This window comes from Pongo abelii, chromosome 17 (assembly GCF_028885655.2).
Source record: "Pongo abelii isolate AG06213 chromosome 17, NHGRI_mPonAbe1-v2.0_pri, whole genome shotgun sequence".
NCBI classification, from domain to species: domain Eukaryota; kingdom Metazoa; phylum Chordata; class Mammalia; order Primates; family Hominidae; genus Pongo; species Pongo abelii.
Genome location: NC_072002.2, coordinates 73,649,485 through 73,663,684, shown reverse-complemented (window position 1 = coordinate 73,663,684; position 14,200 = coordinate 73,649,485). Strand labels below are relative to the sequence as shown.

Below are 14,200 nucleotides of genomic sequence, written 5' to 3'. Positions count from 1 at the left end.
AATAATTGTGTTTGCATTTTCCATTCTTTGCTTTTCTGTTTTCTTGAGGAAATTCTTCCAGAGTCAGACATTCTCTATGTTCTCTAAAAACTTCTCTTGTTTGAGCCAGAGCTCTGTGAGCTGCTTCTCTTAAAGAGCTGCTCGTGGACGATCTGCCACAAAGAGTTTTAAAATGTGGTATTGGTCTCTTTTTTCTGAACCACATCAAAGAGCACAGATTATTTCCTTTCTGAGAACAAAACTCTTTAATGACAAGAAAGAACAAGAAACTGAGCCGCCAACCAGCCCTATCAGGAAAGACACTGTAACCCTAACAATGACAAATGAGCCACTTCTGCAATCTCTTGTCACTTTTTGAAATTTAAACCAAACACAGTAATCATATCCTCGCATATGTATCTCTAAAATAAAATCGCACTTTGTCACTCTAAAAACTTTTTATAAACCTGGATTAATAATTTAATCCTATCATCAGGTGGGATAATCCTTACCTGTTCCTCGTTTTGGAGGGCAGATAGAACATGATAATTGGAGTTTGCATGATCCATGATTAATGTCTCTGGGTAATCAGGACTTGCAAACTCTGATTGTTCATATCTGATTTGTTGTGAAAAAAAATTAAACCTCATAGGACAATTTAATAATGTCTATCAAATGTTTATCATGGAAGATTTAGCAAAATTACAAGTAGTTAACTAAATAGCGAACTTATAAATATTTAGCAAAATTACAAGTGATCTTATTATTTCACTCAGCAATGGTATTTGTAGGACTTTATCCAACAGCTGTATATACATATGTGCAAAACAATAGATATAAAAGGTGATTTGTTTCAGCATTTCTTGTGAGAGCAAAATATTGAAAACTGTCAGGCCAGGTGTGGTGGCTCACGCCTGTAATCCCAGCACTTTGGGAGGCCGAGGCGGTCAGATCACGAGGTCAGGAGTTCAAGATCAGCCTGGCCAACATAGTGAAACCCCATCTCTACTTAAAAAAAAAAAAATTAGCCAGGCATGGTGGTGCGTGCCTGTAGTCCCAGCTACTCGGGAGGCTGAGGCAGGAGAATTGCTTGAACTTGGGAGGTGGAGGTTCCAGTGAGCCGAGATCGTGCCACTGCACTCCAGCTTGGGCAACGGAGTGAGACTTCCTCTCAGAAAAAAAAGAGAACTATCTGATGTCCATAAATGCCATCATACTCTATCACCTGGTGGAATACTATGCAGCTATTAAAAAGAGAGCACTCTTATATATTCCTATGCAAGGATCTATAAGACATATTGTTAAAAAAACAAACAAAAAAAAACAAAAATACAAGCTGCAGAACTGTTTATATGCAGTGGTTCTTGACTTTGGATGCACACTAGAAATCACTAGGGAGGAGCCAAGCTGTCAGGCTGGAGTGCAGTGGTGTGATCATAGTTCACTGCAGTGTCAAACTCCAGGACTCAAGCGATCCTCCTACCTCAGCCTCTGGAGTAGCTGGAACTACAGGTGTGTACCACCATGCTCAGCTAATTTATTTATGTATTTATTTTGTAGAGAAGGGGTCTTGCTTTGTTGCCCAGGCTGGTCTACCTCCCAGAATGCTGACATTACAGGTGTGAGCCACCATGCTCAGCCCTAAAAAGAAATTATTTTTAAATCATGTTTTTCAGGCAGACCCATCTTTCTGTTTAGCCTAGAAATGGAGCTACATCATTCTGGACTGTGGGAGATATAAGAAAGGCAATACTTCCTTTTTTTTTTTTGGTTTGAGACAGAGTCTCGCTCTGTCGCCCAGGCTGGAGTGCAGTGGCACGATCTCTGCTCACTACAACCTCCGCCTCCCGAGTTCAAGCAATTCTGCCACAGCCTCCCGAGTAGCTGGGACTACAGGTGCCTGCCACCACGCCTAGCTAATTTTTGTATTTTTAGTAGAGATGGGGTTTCACCATATTGGCCAGGCTGGTCTCAAACTCCTGACCTTCTGATCCGCCCACCTCGGCCTCCCAAAGTGCTGGGATTACAGGTGTGAGCCACCGTGCTCGGCAAGAAAGGTAATACTTCCTTTGAATTATTCAAAGTAAAATACTTGTCGGTCCATCCATCCATCCATCCATCCGTATGCATGCAATACAAAAGAGATGGGTACAGAATTTTTTGTGTGTTGTTTTGTTTTGTTTTGAGACAGGGTCTCGCTCTGTCGCCAGGCTGGAGTGCAGTGACACCATCTAGGCTCACTGCAGCCTCCGTCTCCTGGGTTTCAGCGATTCTCCTGCCTCAGCTTCCCCAGTAGCTGGGACTACAGGCACGTACCACCATGCCCAGCTAATTTTTGTATTTTTTATTAGAGACAGGGTTTCGCCATTTTGGCCAGGCTGATCTTGAACTCCTGCCCTCAAGTGATACACCAGCCTCGGCCTCCTAACATGCTGGGATTGATTCCAGGCGTGAGCCACTGCACCCCAGCCTCATTTTGCTTTCTTAAATACTTGGAATTCCGTGCACCAAGAAGATGAAAAAGTGAAAAACTCATGGATGGGAAATTTCTTTTTTTTTTTTTTTGAGACGGAGTCTCGCTCTGTCGCCCAGGCTGGAGTGCAGTGGCGCAATCTCGGCTCACTGCAAGCTCCGCCTCCCGGGCTCACGCCATTCTCCTGCCTCAGCGTCCGGAGTAGCTGGGACTACAGGCGCCTGCCACCACGCCCAGAGAATTTTTTGTATTTTTAGTGGAGACGGGGTTTCACCGTGTTAGCCAGGATGGTCTCGATTTCCTGACCTCGTGATCTGCCCGCCTCGGCCTCCCAAAGTGCTGGGATTACAGGCCTGAGCCACCGCGCCCGGCCGGGAAATTTCAAACTTACTGACACCTTGTGTTTTCCTCCCAGGGACAGGTACAAAAGGGTGTGACTGTGGAAAGCGACATACCAACAATAGGCAAGGGGCCCAGGTTGTTTCTTCTGTGAAGGTACCGGTCTGTGGTCTGTTAGGAACTAGCAGCACAGCAGGAGGTGAGCGGCTGGTGAGCTAGCATTATTGCCTGAGCTCCGCCTCCTGTCAGATCAGCGGCAGCATTAGATTCTCATAGGAGCAGGAATCCTATTGTGAACTGTGCATGTGAGGGATCTAGGTTGCGTGCTCTGTATGGGAATCTAATGCCTGATCATCTGAGGTGGAACAGTTTCATCTTCCCCACCCCTGGTCCGTGGAAAAATTGTCTTCCATGAAACCGGTCCCTGGTCCCAAAAAGGTTGGTGACTGCTGCCCTAATTCATCCACTAGAGTTTCACATGCTGACATGATCTCTGTGTTCATAACTATGAATTAGATTAAATTTGTCTTTGGCTCCAGTACAATTTCCTCTTTTCTCTCTTTTTGGTAACTCCCAATTCAGGTGCATCTGCAATGCATTCTCAACAATTCATTTCAATTTAGTAAATGATGGCTGAGTGTCTCCCCATTCAAGGCACTGTGCTAGACACTGGGACAGAAAACTAAATAAGACTTGATTTTGTAGCAGAAGAGACAGCCAGGCAGGTATCTAGAATTCAGTGTGTTGAATATGACAGTGTAAGTGCCTATGCTGCCACAGCCTCCTTCTGTGCAAACAGCCGATTGGTTCCTTATGCAAAGGTCATCCAATGTAGAAACAAATATGCTGAATCTCCTGAGGAGACAGTGATTAATTTAGGTTAGAGGTCAGTGTGGGACCAACCAAGGTGACGTTGGAATTAATTTGGACTTGAGGAGCGTACAGTTTCATAAGGCAGAGAAACATACTACAAAGAATGAGGTATATTTGTGAGGATTTGGAGCTGTGCCATTCCTTAGAGTATTAAAGTCATGAAAAAAAGGCTGGGTGCAGTGGCTCACGCCTGTAATCCCAGTACTTTGGGAGGCCAAGGCGATCACAAGGTCAGAATTTCGAGACCAGCCTGACCAATATGATGAAACCCTGTCTCTACTAAAAACACAAAAAAAGTAGCCAGCGTGGTGGAATGTGCCTGTAATCCCAGCTACTTGGGAGGCTGAGACAGAAGAATCCTTTGAATCCGGGAGGCAGAGGTTGCAGTGAGCAGAGATTGAGCCATTGCACTCCAGCCTGGGCAACAAGAGTGAAACTCTGTTTCCAAAAAAAAAAAAAGACTATGATTATCATGCATGGGGTTAGGGATGGGGGTGCAGGAGATGAGGTAAATTGGAGGTAGATTGGGGTCGGATTGGGAGGTGAATTTCTGCCTATTCTGATGAAGAGTCATCAGTGCTTTGCAGGCATGGCAGTGGCATTACGGATGTGTTTTGGAAGAAAATTCAGGAACAGGGAAGGGTTGTAGTTTGTAGCTGTCAGATGCAATGAGGCAGATTAAAAGCTAGACAATTTAGGCCAGTGGCGGTGGCTCATGCCTGTAATCCCAGCACTTCAGGAGGCTGAGGTGGTCAGAGTGCTTGAGTTCTGGAGTTCAAAATTAGCCTGGGCAACATTGTGAAACCCTGTCTCTACTAAAAATGTACAAAAATCAGCTAGGCATAGTGGTGCACACCTATAGTCCTAGCTACTCGGGAGGCTGAGGTGGGAGGACCACTTGAGCCTGGGAGGCAAAGGTTGCAGTGAGCCGAGATCACGCCACTGCACACCAGCCTGGATGACAGAGCGAGACCCTGTCTCAAAAAAAAAAAAAAAAAAAAAAAAAGAATGACCTTCTGTTTTAAGACTGAACTCTATTCCATTGTATGTAAGTTCCACATTGTGTTTCTCCATTCGTCTATCAGTGGACACTTAAGTTGCTTCCACAGTGTAGTTGTTAGAAATGTGGAAGTACAAGTATCTGTTTGAGTCCCTGTATTAGTCCATTTTCACACTGCTATAAAGATACTGCCTGATATATTACCCGAGACTGGGTAATCTATAAACAAAAGAGGCTTAATTGACTCGCAGTTCCCCATGGCTGGGGAAGCCTCAGGAAACCTATGGTCATAGTGGAAGGCAAAGGGGAAGCAGGTACCTTCTTCACAAGGCGGCAGGAGAGAGTGTGAGTGAAGGGAAAGCCCCTTATAATACCATCGAATCTCGTGAGAACTTACTGTCATGAGAACAACATGGGGGAAACCGGTTCCATGATCCAATCACCTCCTACCAGGTCCCTCCCTGGACATGTGGGGACTACAATTCAAGGTGAGATTTGGGTGGGGACCCAGAGCCATGCCATATCAGTGCCTGCTTTCGTTTCTTTTGGGAACATACTCTGAAGCATAATTGCTAGATCATATGGTAATTTTAGGGTTAAGTTTTTGAGGAACGTCATTACTGTTTTCTACAGCAATGGCACCATTTTATGTTCCCACCGGCAATGTACAAGGATTCCAATTTCCCAACATCCTCACCAGTTGTTATTTTCTGTTCTGTTTATTTGGATATTAGCCATCCTAATGAGGAACAGTGAAATTTTACTTCCATGAAGGAACTTGTTCTCCAATGATACCCAAGAAAATAAAGGGGACCATTCTGCACTTGGCTGAAGTGAGAATTTTCTCACCTGGAGAGGAGTAGCCCAGGGGCTGTCCAATGGAGATAGGGTGAGCACCCTCCACTCCATCTTCCCTTCTTGGAAACTTGGAGAATTTCTTGTGTTATTCTTGGGACTGTGATGTGTATAAATAGAATGAGAGGAGGGAAAAAGAAAAGGTTGAGAGCCAGTTCAGAAAGATGCTTGTAATGTATTTTGTTGATCTTACTTTTTCAAACTTGTACAGCTTGATGGCTGTGAGCAAATATTTCCACTAGGAATGTGTTGACATTTCCACCATTCTTCTCTTCTTTTTCTGTTCTGTTTTTTTTCTGCCTAGTCTTTCAGTGTCAATCTTGTCTTAATTTCAGTATGCATTCTGTCCTCATGCATAAATTAGGTATGGTTTTCTGCTCTTTTTTCAAAATTGCCTATTTCTATTGTAAATTAAACCAATCATAATTTCCAGTTTACTGCTTTTCTCCAGACATTTTTGCTTTCATTACAAATTCATAAATTAAAAGTCAACTACTCTCACTCCCAAAGATTAAAAAGATAGAAGCCTGTAATTTGGTGGACACCGATCATCAAATATGCATGTTACACTGAAGAATTGGCTTTGCAATTCTGCAGTCCTACTCTTGGGTTGGTGAGGAAGAAGACAGGGTTATAGGGGATCCCGAGCTTTCAGCATCTCAGTAGTGCCAGTACAGCTGGAATCCAAGACAAAATGTGAATGCAGGCATCATGAGGCAGAATTTGAGCTGTGCGGTAATCAGCCAGATGATCTGCAACACACAGATGCTAGCTTTTTTTTAGATAACCACCAAAATAGAAACACAAATTTTATACTCAAAGAACTCTCTGGGCCCTTAGTGGAGAAATAGCTGCATCGTGCCAGTTATGAATTCTGTTGTTTTTGGTGGTCACAATTTATCATAGCCCCACTTAACCATGATTTCACTTTCCACGGTTTCAGTTACCTTCCATTAACTAAGGTCCAAAAATATTAAATGGAAAATTCCAGAAATAAGCAATTCATAAGCTTTAAGTTGCACCTGCCATTCTGAGTAGTGTGATGAAGTCTTGCACCTGCGGTGGGATTCCTCCCTTTGTCCAGCATCTCCATGCCATAGATGTCCCCACTCATGAGTCACATTGGAGCCTTCTCATTTATCACATTGGCTGTCTCTGTATTGCAGTGCTTGGGTTCAAGTCATTCTTATTTCACTTCATGTTGGCTCCGTAGCTCAAGAATACTGATGCTGGCCGGGCAGAGTGGCTCACACCTGTAATCCCAGAACTCTGGGAGGCCGAGGTGGGTGGATCCCCTGAGGACAGGAGTTCAAGACAAGCCTGGCCAACATGGTGAAATCCCATCTCTACCAAAAATAGAAAAATGAGCCAGGGATGGTGGTGCATGCCTGTAATCCCAGCTATTTGGGAGGCTGAGGTAGGAGAATCACTTGAGCCCAGAAGGCGGAGGTTGCTGTGAGCTGAGATTGTGCCACTGCACTCCAGCCTGGGACAACAGAGTGAGGCTGAGACACGAGAAATCACTTGAACCTGGTAGGCGGAGGTTGTGGTGAGCCGAGATTGCACCATTGCACTCCAGCCTGGGTAAGAAGAGTGAAACTCTGTTTTGAAAAAAGAAAAAGAAAAAATTATGGTTTTTGGCTGGGCGCGGTAGCTCACACCTGTAATCCCAGCACTTTGGGAGGCCGAGGCAGGTGGATCACGAGGTCAGGAGTTCAAGACCAGCCTGGCCAACATGCTGAAACCCCATCTCTACTAAAAATACAAAAATTAGCTGGGTGTGGTGGTCCATGCCTATAATCCCAGGTACTTGGGAGGCTGAGGCATGAGAATCGTTTGAACCCAGGAGGCGGAGGTTGCAGTGAGCCGAGATCGTGCCACTGCACTCCAGCCTGGTGACAGAGCGAGACTCTGTCTCAAAAAAAAAAAAAAAAAAAAATTATGTTTTTTTTCCACTTTGTCTCCATAGTATCAAACATGTTTCTATTGATGGCAATTGGGTTTGGTACCATCTGTGGTTCAGGCATCCACTGGTGGTTTTGGAGTGTACCACCTGCAAACAATGGGGGACTACTATCCTCTCCTGCTCATGTTTGGATTAAGTTAATGCTTTAAAATTATGAAATCTGGCCAGGCGCAGTGGCTCACACCTGTAATCTCAGCACTTTGGGGGGCTGAGGCAGGCAGATGACGATGTCAGGAGTTCCAGACCAGCCTGGCCAGCATGGTGAAACCCTATCTCCACTAAAAATACAAAAATTAGGCCGGGCATGGTGGCTCACGCCTGTAATCTCAGCACTTTGGGAGGCCGAGGTGGGCGGATCATGAGGTCAGGAGTTCGAGACCAGCCTAACCAACATGGTGAAACCCCGTCCCTACTAAAAATACAAAAATTAACCGGGTGTGGTGGCGGGCGCCTCTAATCCCAGCTACTCAGGAGGCTGAGGCAGGAGAACTGCTTGAACCCGGGAGGCGGAGGTTGCAGTGAGCCGAGATCACACCACTGCACTCCAGCCTGGGTGATAGAGCGAGACTCTGTCTCAAAACAAAACAAAACAAAAAAATTAGCCAGGCATGGTGGCATGCGCCTGTAATCCTAGCTTCGAGGGAGGCTGAGGCAGGAGAATTGCTTGAACCTGGAAGGTGGAGGTTGCAATGAGCCGAGATCACATCACTGCACTCTAGCCTGGGCGACAGGGCGAGACTGTCTCTGAAAAATAAATAAATAAATAGCCGGGCATGGTGGCTCACACCTGTAATCCCAGCACTTTGGAAGGCCGAGGCGGGTGGATCATGAGGTCAGGAGATCGAAACCATCCTGGCTAACATGGTGAAACCCCGTCTCTACTAAAAATACAAAAAAATAGCCAGGCCTGGTGGCGGGCGCCTGTAGTCCCAGCTACCCGGGAGGCTGAGGCAGGAGAATGGCGTGAACCTGGGAGGCACAGCTGGCGGTGAGCCAAGACCGCGCCACTGCACTCAAGCCTGGGCGACAGAGCGAGACTCCGTCTCAAAAATAAATAAATAAATAAATAAATAAATATATAAAATAAAATTATGAAATCTGCAGTGGGGCCAGGTGTGGTGGATCATCCAAAGAGGGGTGGACAAGGGCTTAAACTGTTAGAAAACTCACTTGAAATGGGAGGTGTGAAAGTAAATATTTGCAAACACAGATGATATTCCACAGCAGCCTGAATGGAGAGTGACATTTGCTCACAAAGAATCCCGGATTACCTGGGGTAGGGACTATAAATATGACTAATAGATAAATGTGCCTATTATTTCACCATGTTTTGGCAGAAGAACTTCAAAAGAAAATCTATTATAAGGTTATCAAGCTTCATTAGTACAATTAACTGTTTTCAAAATAGGCCCATTTTCCCAGCTACTTAGCAAGATAAGGCAGGAGGATCCTTTGAGCACAGCAGTTCGAAGCCGCCTTGGGCAACATAAGGAGACTCCTATCTTTAAAAAAGAAAAAAAGAAAAAAAAAACAGGCTCATTAAAAAAAAAATTGTCAAACTGCATACTCATCATCTTCTGCTAACAAGACACCAGGAAATCTGTGGAATAAAAACTGATATAAATAACTCTCAGTTAATTTAAAATCCCACATGGGTTCTCTGCTTGCATCCTGACTTTTCCTCATTTTTGCTACTGGCCCCTGTCGCTGGATTTTCAGGGAATGGTAAGGAAACAAGGGAAGACCAGAAAGTCTATTTTAGCTTCTTGCTAGGGGGTTTTGAGAAAGAACTGGTCAAGAAATTTTGAAAAGTGGTTTTAGGATGATCCGTGGGTTTTAATGAGCCCAGCAACGCGTGTTGAGACAAGGGTATAATAATAATAAACAGAATTAAGCGCCGGGCGCCATGACTCACGCCTGTAATCCCAGCATTTTGGGAGGCCGAGGCGGGCAGATCAGGAGGTCAGGAGTTCAAGACCAGCCTCACCAACGTGGTGGAACCCCGTCTCTACTAAAAATACAAAAATTAGCTGGGCATGATGGCAGATGCCTGTAATTCCAGCTACTCAGGAGGCTGAGGCAGGAGAATAGCTTGAACCCAGAAGGTGGAAGTTGCAGTGAGCCGAGATCATGCCATTACACGCCAGCCTGGGTGACAGAGTGAGACTGTCTCAAAAAAAAAAAAAAAAAAAAGAGAATTAAGCAATCTAGCTCAAGAAACAGTACATCCAAATAATCACACTGGGATTTTTTTTTTAATTTAATATGTTTTTAATATTAAAAACAAATACAGGCAGGATTTTACCATGTTGGCCAGGCTAGTCTCAAACTCCTGACCTTAAGTGATCCACCTGCCTCGGCCTCCCAAAGTGCTGGGATTACAGGAGCGAGCCACCACGCCCCACCTGTTTTGTTTCTAGAGATGCAGGTCTCACTATGTTGCCCAGGCTGAACTCAAACCCCTGGGCTCAAGGGATCCTCCTACTTCAGCTTCCTGAGCTGGGATTGTAGGTGAGTGCCACCACCCCAGGCCAGGATTTGATTTTAATTCCAGTTCTAAAATCCTTTCTCTGCCTGGAGGTACTTGCCTCATGGCAATTAGGAAACTGCTTCTCTGAGCAGGCTTTGAACGATTTTTGGCCTTCAGCAGGCCCCTAGTTCTGGGAGTGGTGGCTCATGCCTGTAATCCCAACACTTTGGGAGGCTGAGACAGGTGGATCACTTCAAGTCAGGAGTTGGAGACCAGCCTGGCCAACATGGTGAAACCCTGTATCTACTAAAAATACAAAAATTAGCCGGGTGTGGTGGCGGGTGCCTGTAATCCTAGCTACTCAAAGGCTGAGGTGGGAGCATCACTTGAACCCGGGAGGCGGAGGTTGCAGTGAGCTGAGATGGGGCCACTGCATACTAGCCTGGGCAACAGAATGAAACTCTGTCTCAAAAAGAAGTAAATAAATAAATAAACCTCTTTCCTTTATAAATTATCCAGTCTCGGGTATGTCTTCATTAGTAGCATGAGAATGGACTAATACACCATATATCCAGCAATGTTACTTCCAGGTATATAATCCAAAAGAAATGAAAGCAGGAACTCAAACAGATTCATGTACATCCATGTTAATAGCAGTACTATTAAAAATTGCCAAAAGGTGGAAGCGACCCAAGCATCCACTAACAGATGAACAGATCAACAAAATGTGGCATACATATTTTGGAATAATATTATGGAACATTATTTCATATGATGGGATATTATTCTTCCTGAAAAAAGAAAATTCTGCCAAATGCTGCAACATAGATGAACCTTGAGGACATTATGCTAAGTGAAATAGGCCAGTTGCAAAAAGACAAATACTGTATGATTCCACTTACATGAGGTACTGAAAATATATGGTTTTGGACACAGCCAAACTATATAGTATGGTAATTCAATTTTTGAAAAACCACCATATCGTCCGAAAACAATCCTTCTATCTTTTCTTTACCCAACTGTTTTCCATCCTTTAAAGTCCTGATCTAGTCCAGGAAGTCCTCAATGGTCTCCTCTACTCTTTCTACTTGTATATTTTGTACCTCGCAATTTGGCAGCTGACTAAATGCTCCCCTGTATTATCTTTTTTTTTTTTTTTTTGAGACAGAGTCTCGCTCTTGTTGCCCAGGCTGGAGTGCAATGGTGCAATCTCGGCTCACTGCAACCTCTGCCTCCCAGGTTCAAGAGATTCTTCTGCCTCAGCCTCCCAAGTAGCTGGGATTACAGGTGCCCACCATGCCCAGCTAATTTTTTTGTATTTTTAGTAGAGACGGGGTTTCACTATGTTGGCCAGGCTGGTCTTGAACTCCTGACTTCAGGTGATCTGCCCACATCCGCCTCCCAAAGTACTGGGATTACAGGCATGAGCCACCGCACCTGGCCTGCTCTCCTGTATTATCTAGTCTTGCTTCTGTTGTGTTCATTGTGTGTCCTTGATTCAATTGTAAACTGCCTCTATGCAGATAAGTCATGCCCAGGACTCCTCTTCCCCTGCTGCATGTAGCTCAAAGAAGTCTACACTGCAGGACATCAGATATCACGAAAAACCACTGATTGTCTGAAATACAATTAGCAGAAGGCACAAGACCGTAAGTAGTCATCTCTTCCATTTTAAGGCGTTTGACAGACAGCAAAGCTATTCAGGAATAGAACCCAGGAGAAGCTCCCATATGAAGTAGGAGGTGCAGAGGGTAGGAGTTGAGATAAAGATTGGAGTTGGGCTAGCACTGAGTACCGATTAAATAACACTTGAGTTTTCATCTTGGCTGTAGTGCCTACTAGTGTGGCTTTGTGGCCCTGGACAAACTATTTAACTTCCTGAAGTCATAGTGTTACTGTAGGTAGCTAGTCAGGCATGAGCAGGGCAGAGAGTGCTGCCCACCCACCCACACACCAGGAATGTCAGGCAACCATCAGGTGATGGGCAGGTGGTTGTTAGTCATCTCTCTAAATAATAATTGGTCCCAGCCAGCACCAGGGAAAGGCAGTCTCCCAATAAACAGAAATACCTAAAGCTGGTGATCAGCAGCTTCCGGATAAGATCTCAGGAGGTGGGCGAGTGGGCCCGAGCATGAGCATTAAGAAGCAAAACGGTAGGCCGGGCTTGGTTGCTCAGCCCTGAAATCCCAGCATTTTGGGAAGCCGAGGTGGGCGGATCGCCTGAGGTCAGGAGTTTGAGACCAGCCTGGCCAACATGCTGAAACTCTGTCTCTACTAAAAATACAAAAATTAGCCTGGCGCGGTGGCGGGTGCCTGTAATCCCAGCTACTCGGGAGGCTGAGGCAGCGAATCGCTTGAACCTGGGAGTCAGAGGTTGCAGTCAGCCGAGATCGTGCCACTGCACTCCAGCCTGGGCAACAGAACCAGACTCCGTCTCAGAAAAAAAAAAAAAAAAAAAAAAAGAAGCAAAATAGCAGAATTTAACTGGTATATGACCGTCTAGGGACATTTAACTGGTAAGAGAAGAACGCCTCAAGTGAGCATGCGTACGACTCTAGTAAACACACTGCGCATGCTCCCCTCCCAAGCGCTTATTGGCCACTGCGCATGTGGACAGCCCACCCCAAGGGAAGAATCACAGGAGCAGGGATGCAAGACCCCGGAAGTATGCCAATGTATAGAACCCCAAGTCAAAAGGTCAAATCGCACACTTGATCTCTGAAGTTGCCCACTTGGCTTTCTTCGAAGTGTACTTTCCTTCCTTTCATTCCTGCTCTAAAACTTTTTAATACACTTTCTCTCCTGCTCTAAAACTTGCCTGGATCTCTCCTCTGCCTTATGCCTCTCGGTCGAATTCTTTTATCTGAGGAGGCAAGAAGTGAGGATGCTACAGACCCATAGGGACTCATCACCCATAACAGTAGTTGCACATAGGCAAAATGAGCATGACAAAACGTCCACTTTCCAAGCTCTTGATGAAGCTGACTTGGACAGTGTTCACAGTCAGAAGATGTTGGTCGCCTGCCCTTCTCCGTCAGAGCCTCCTCTGTCTCTCAGTGTTCTGGATTGAATTGATAATCATAGGTTTTGGTTTTTCTTCTGTTTCTCACTTTCTGGGAGTGTGAGATTGGAGCTGTGTTTTAAGATGTAGGCTTTATTATTATTCAGGTATGGTGAGGCCAACAGATCAGGAGGTGACTACCATTGAAAAGATAGCTTTTATACTCGGAGTTCCTTAGAAACAGGAGCCTCGGCCCAGCATTCAGGAGCCTATCGGGTAACACCAGGTGGATCAGGAGGCAGAAAGGGCCAGGGGAAAGCGAGGGTGAGAAACTTTACTGTGGTTTTCACAGGAGGGATTGGGCACGGCAGGGTCAACAGAGAAGGCAGGTTTAGGATTGGCCAGTTGGAATAATTTCTGCAGGCTCTGGGGCTTAGAGGGTGTCTCAAGTCATCTGGTATCTGGCCCTGGGATGATTGGGGCAGAAGAATTTTGCCTCCTGAAGTGTAAGAGCCAGGTAAAGAAGGTGGCTTGGAGTATGGGATCTGGATCCGTTAGTTTGCATATGAAAGGCCCACAACCAGGGGACAAGTTTGCCGTCTCTAGAAATTGGCTAACCCTGGGAAGGGCACTCTCTTCCAAGTCAGCGAGCCCCCAGATACCAGAGCATCAAGAATATAGAAAATAGAGAGGCCAGGTGCGGTGGCTCACACCTGTAATCCCAGCACTTTGGGAGGTCGAGGTGGGCGGATCACAAGGTCAGGAGATCGAGACCATCCTGGCTAACACGGTGAAACCCCGTCTCTACTAAAAATACAAAAAAATCAGCCAGGCGTGGTGGCAGGCGCCTGTAGTCCCAGCTACCCAGGAGGCTGAGGCAGGAGAATGGCGTGAACCCAAGAGGCAGAGCTTGCAGTGAGCTGAGATCGGGCCGCTGCACTCCAGCCTGGGCAACAAAGCAGGACTCTATCAAAAAAAAAAAAAAAAAAGAAAAAAAAAGAAAGAAAGAAAGAAGAAAGAAAGAGAGAGAAAGAACGAAAGAGAAAATAGAGAGAGAGAAAAAAAGAAAATAATAAAATTGGCCAGGTGTGCCTGTGATCTCAGCACTTTGGGAGGCCGAGGCGGGTGGATCACCGAGGTTGGGAGTTCGAGACCAGCCTGACCAACATGGAGAAACCCCGTCTCCATGTGGGGTTTAGCTGGGCGTGGTGGCGCACGCCTGTAATCCCAGCTACTCAGGAGGC

The 14,200-nt window shown here is 45.5% G+C and overlaps 1 non-coding gene across 1 annotated transcript; it reads left to right on the top strand.

Moving 5' to 3' along the window:
- The first annotated feature begins 468 nt into the window (after positions 1-468).
- On the top strand, positions 469-602 carry LOC112129991 (U8 small nucleolar RNA). The gene has a single exon (XR_002912314.2). It is a non-coding gene; the product is annotated as a U8 small nucleolar RNA (small nucleolar RNA).
- Positions 603-14,200: the final 13,598 nt, after the last annotated feature.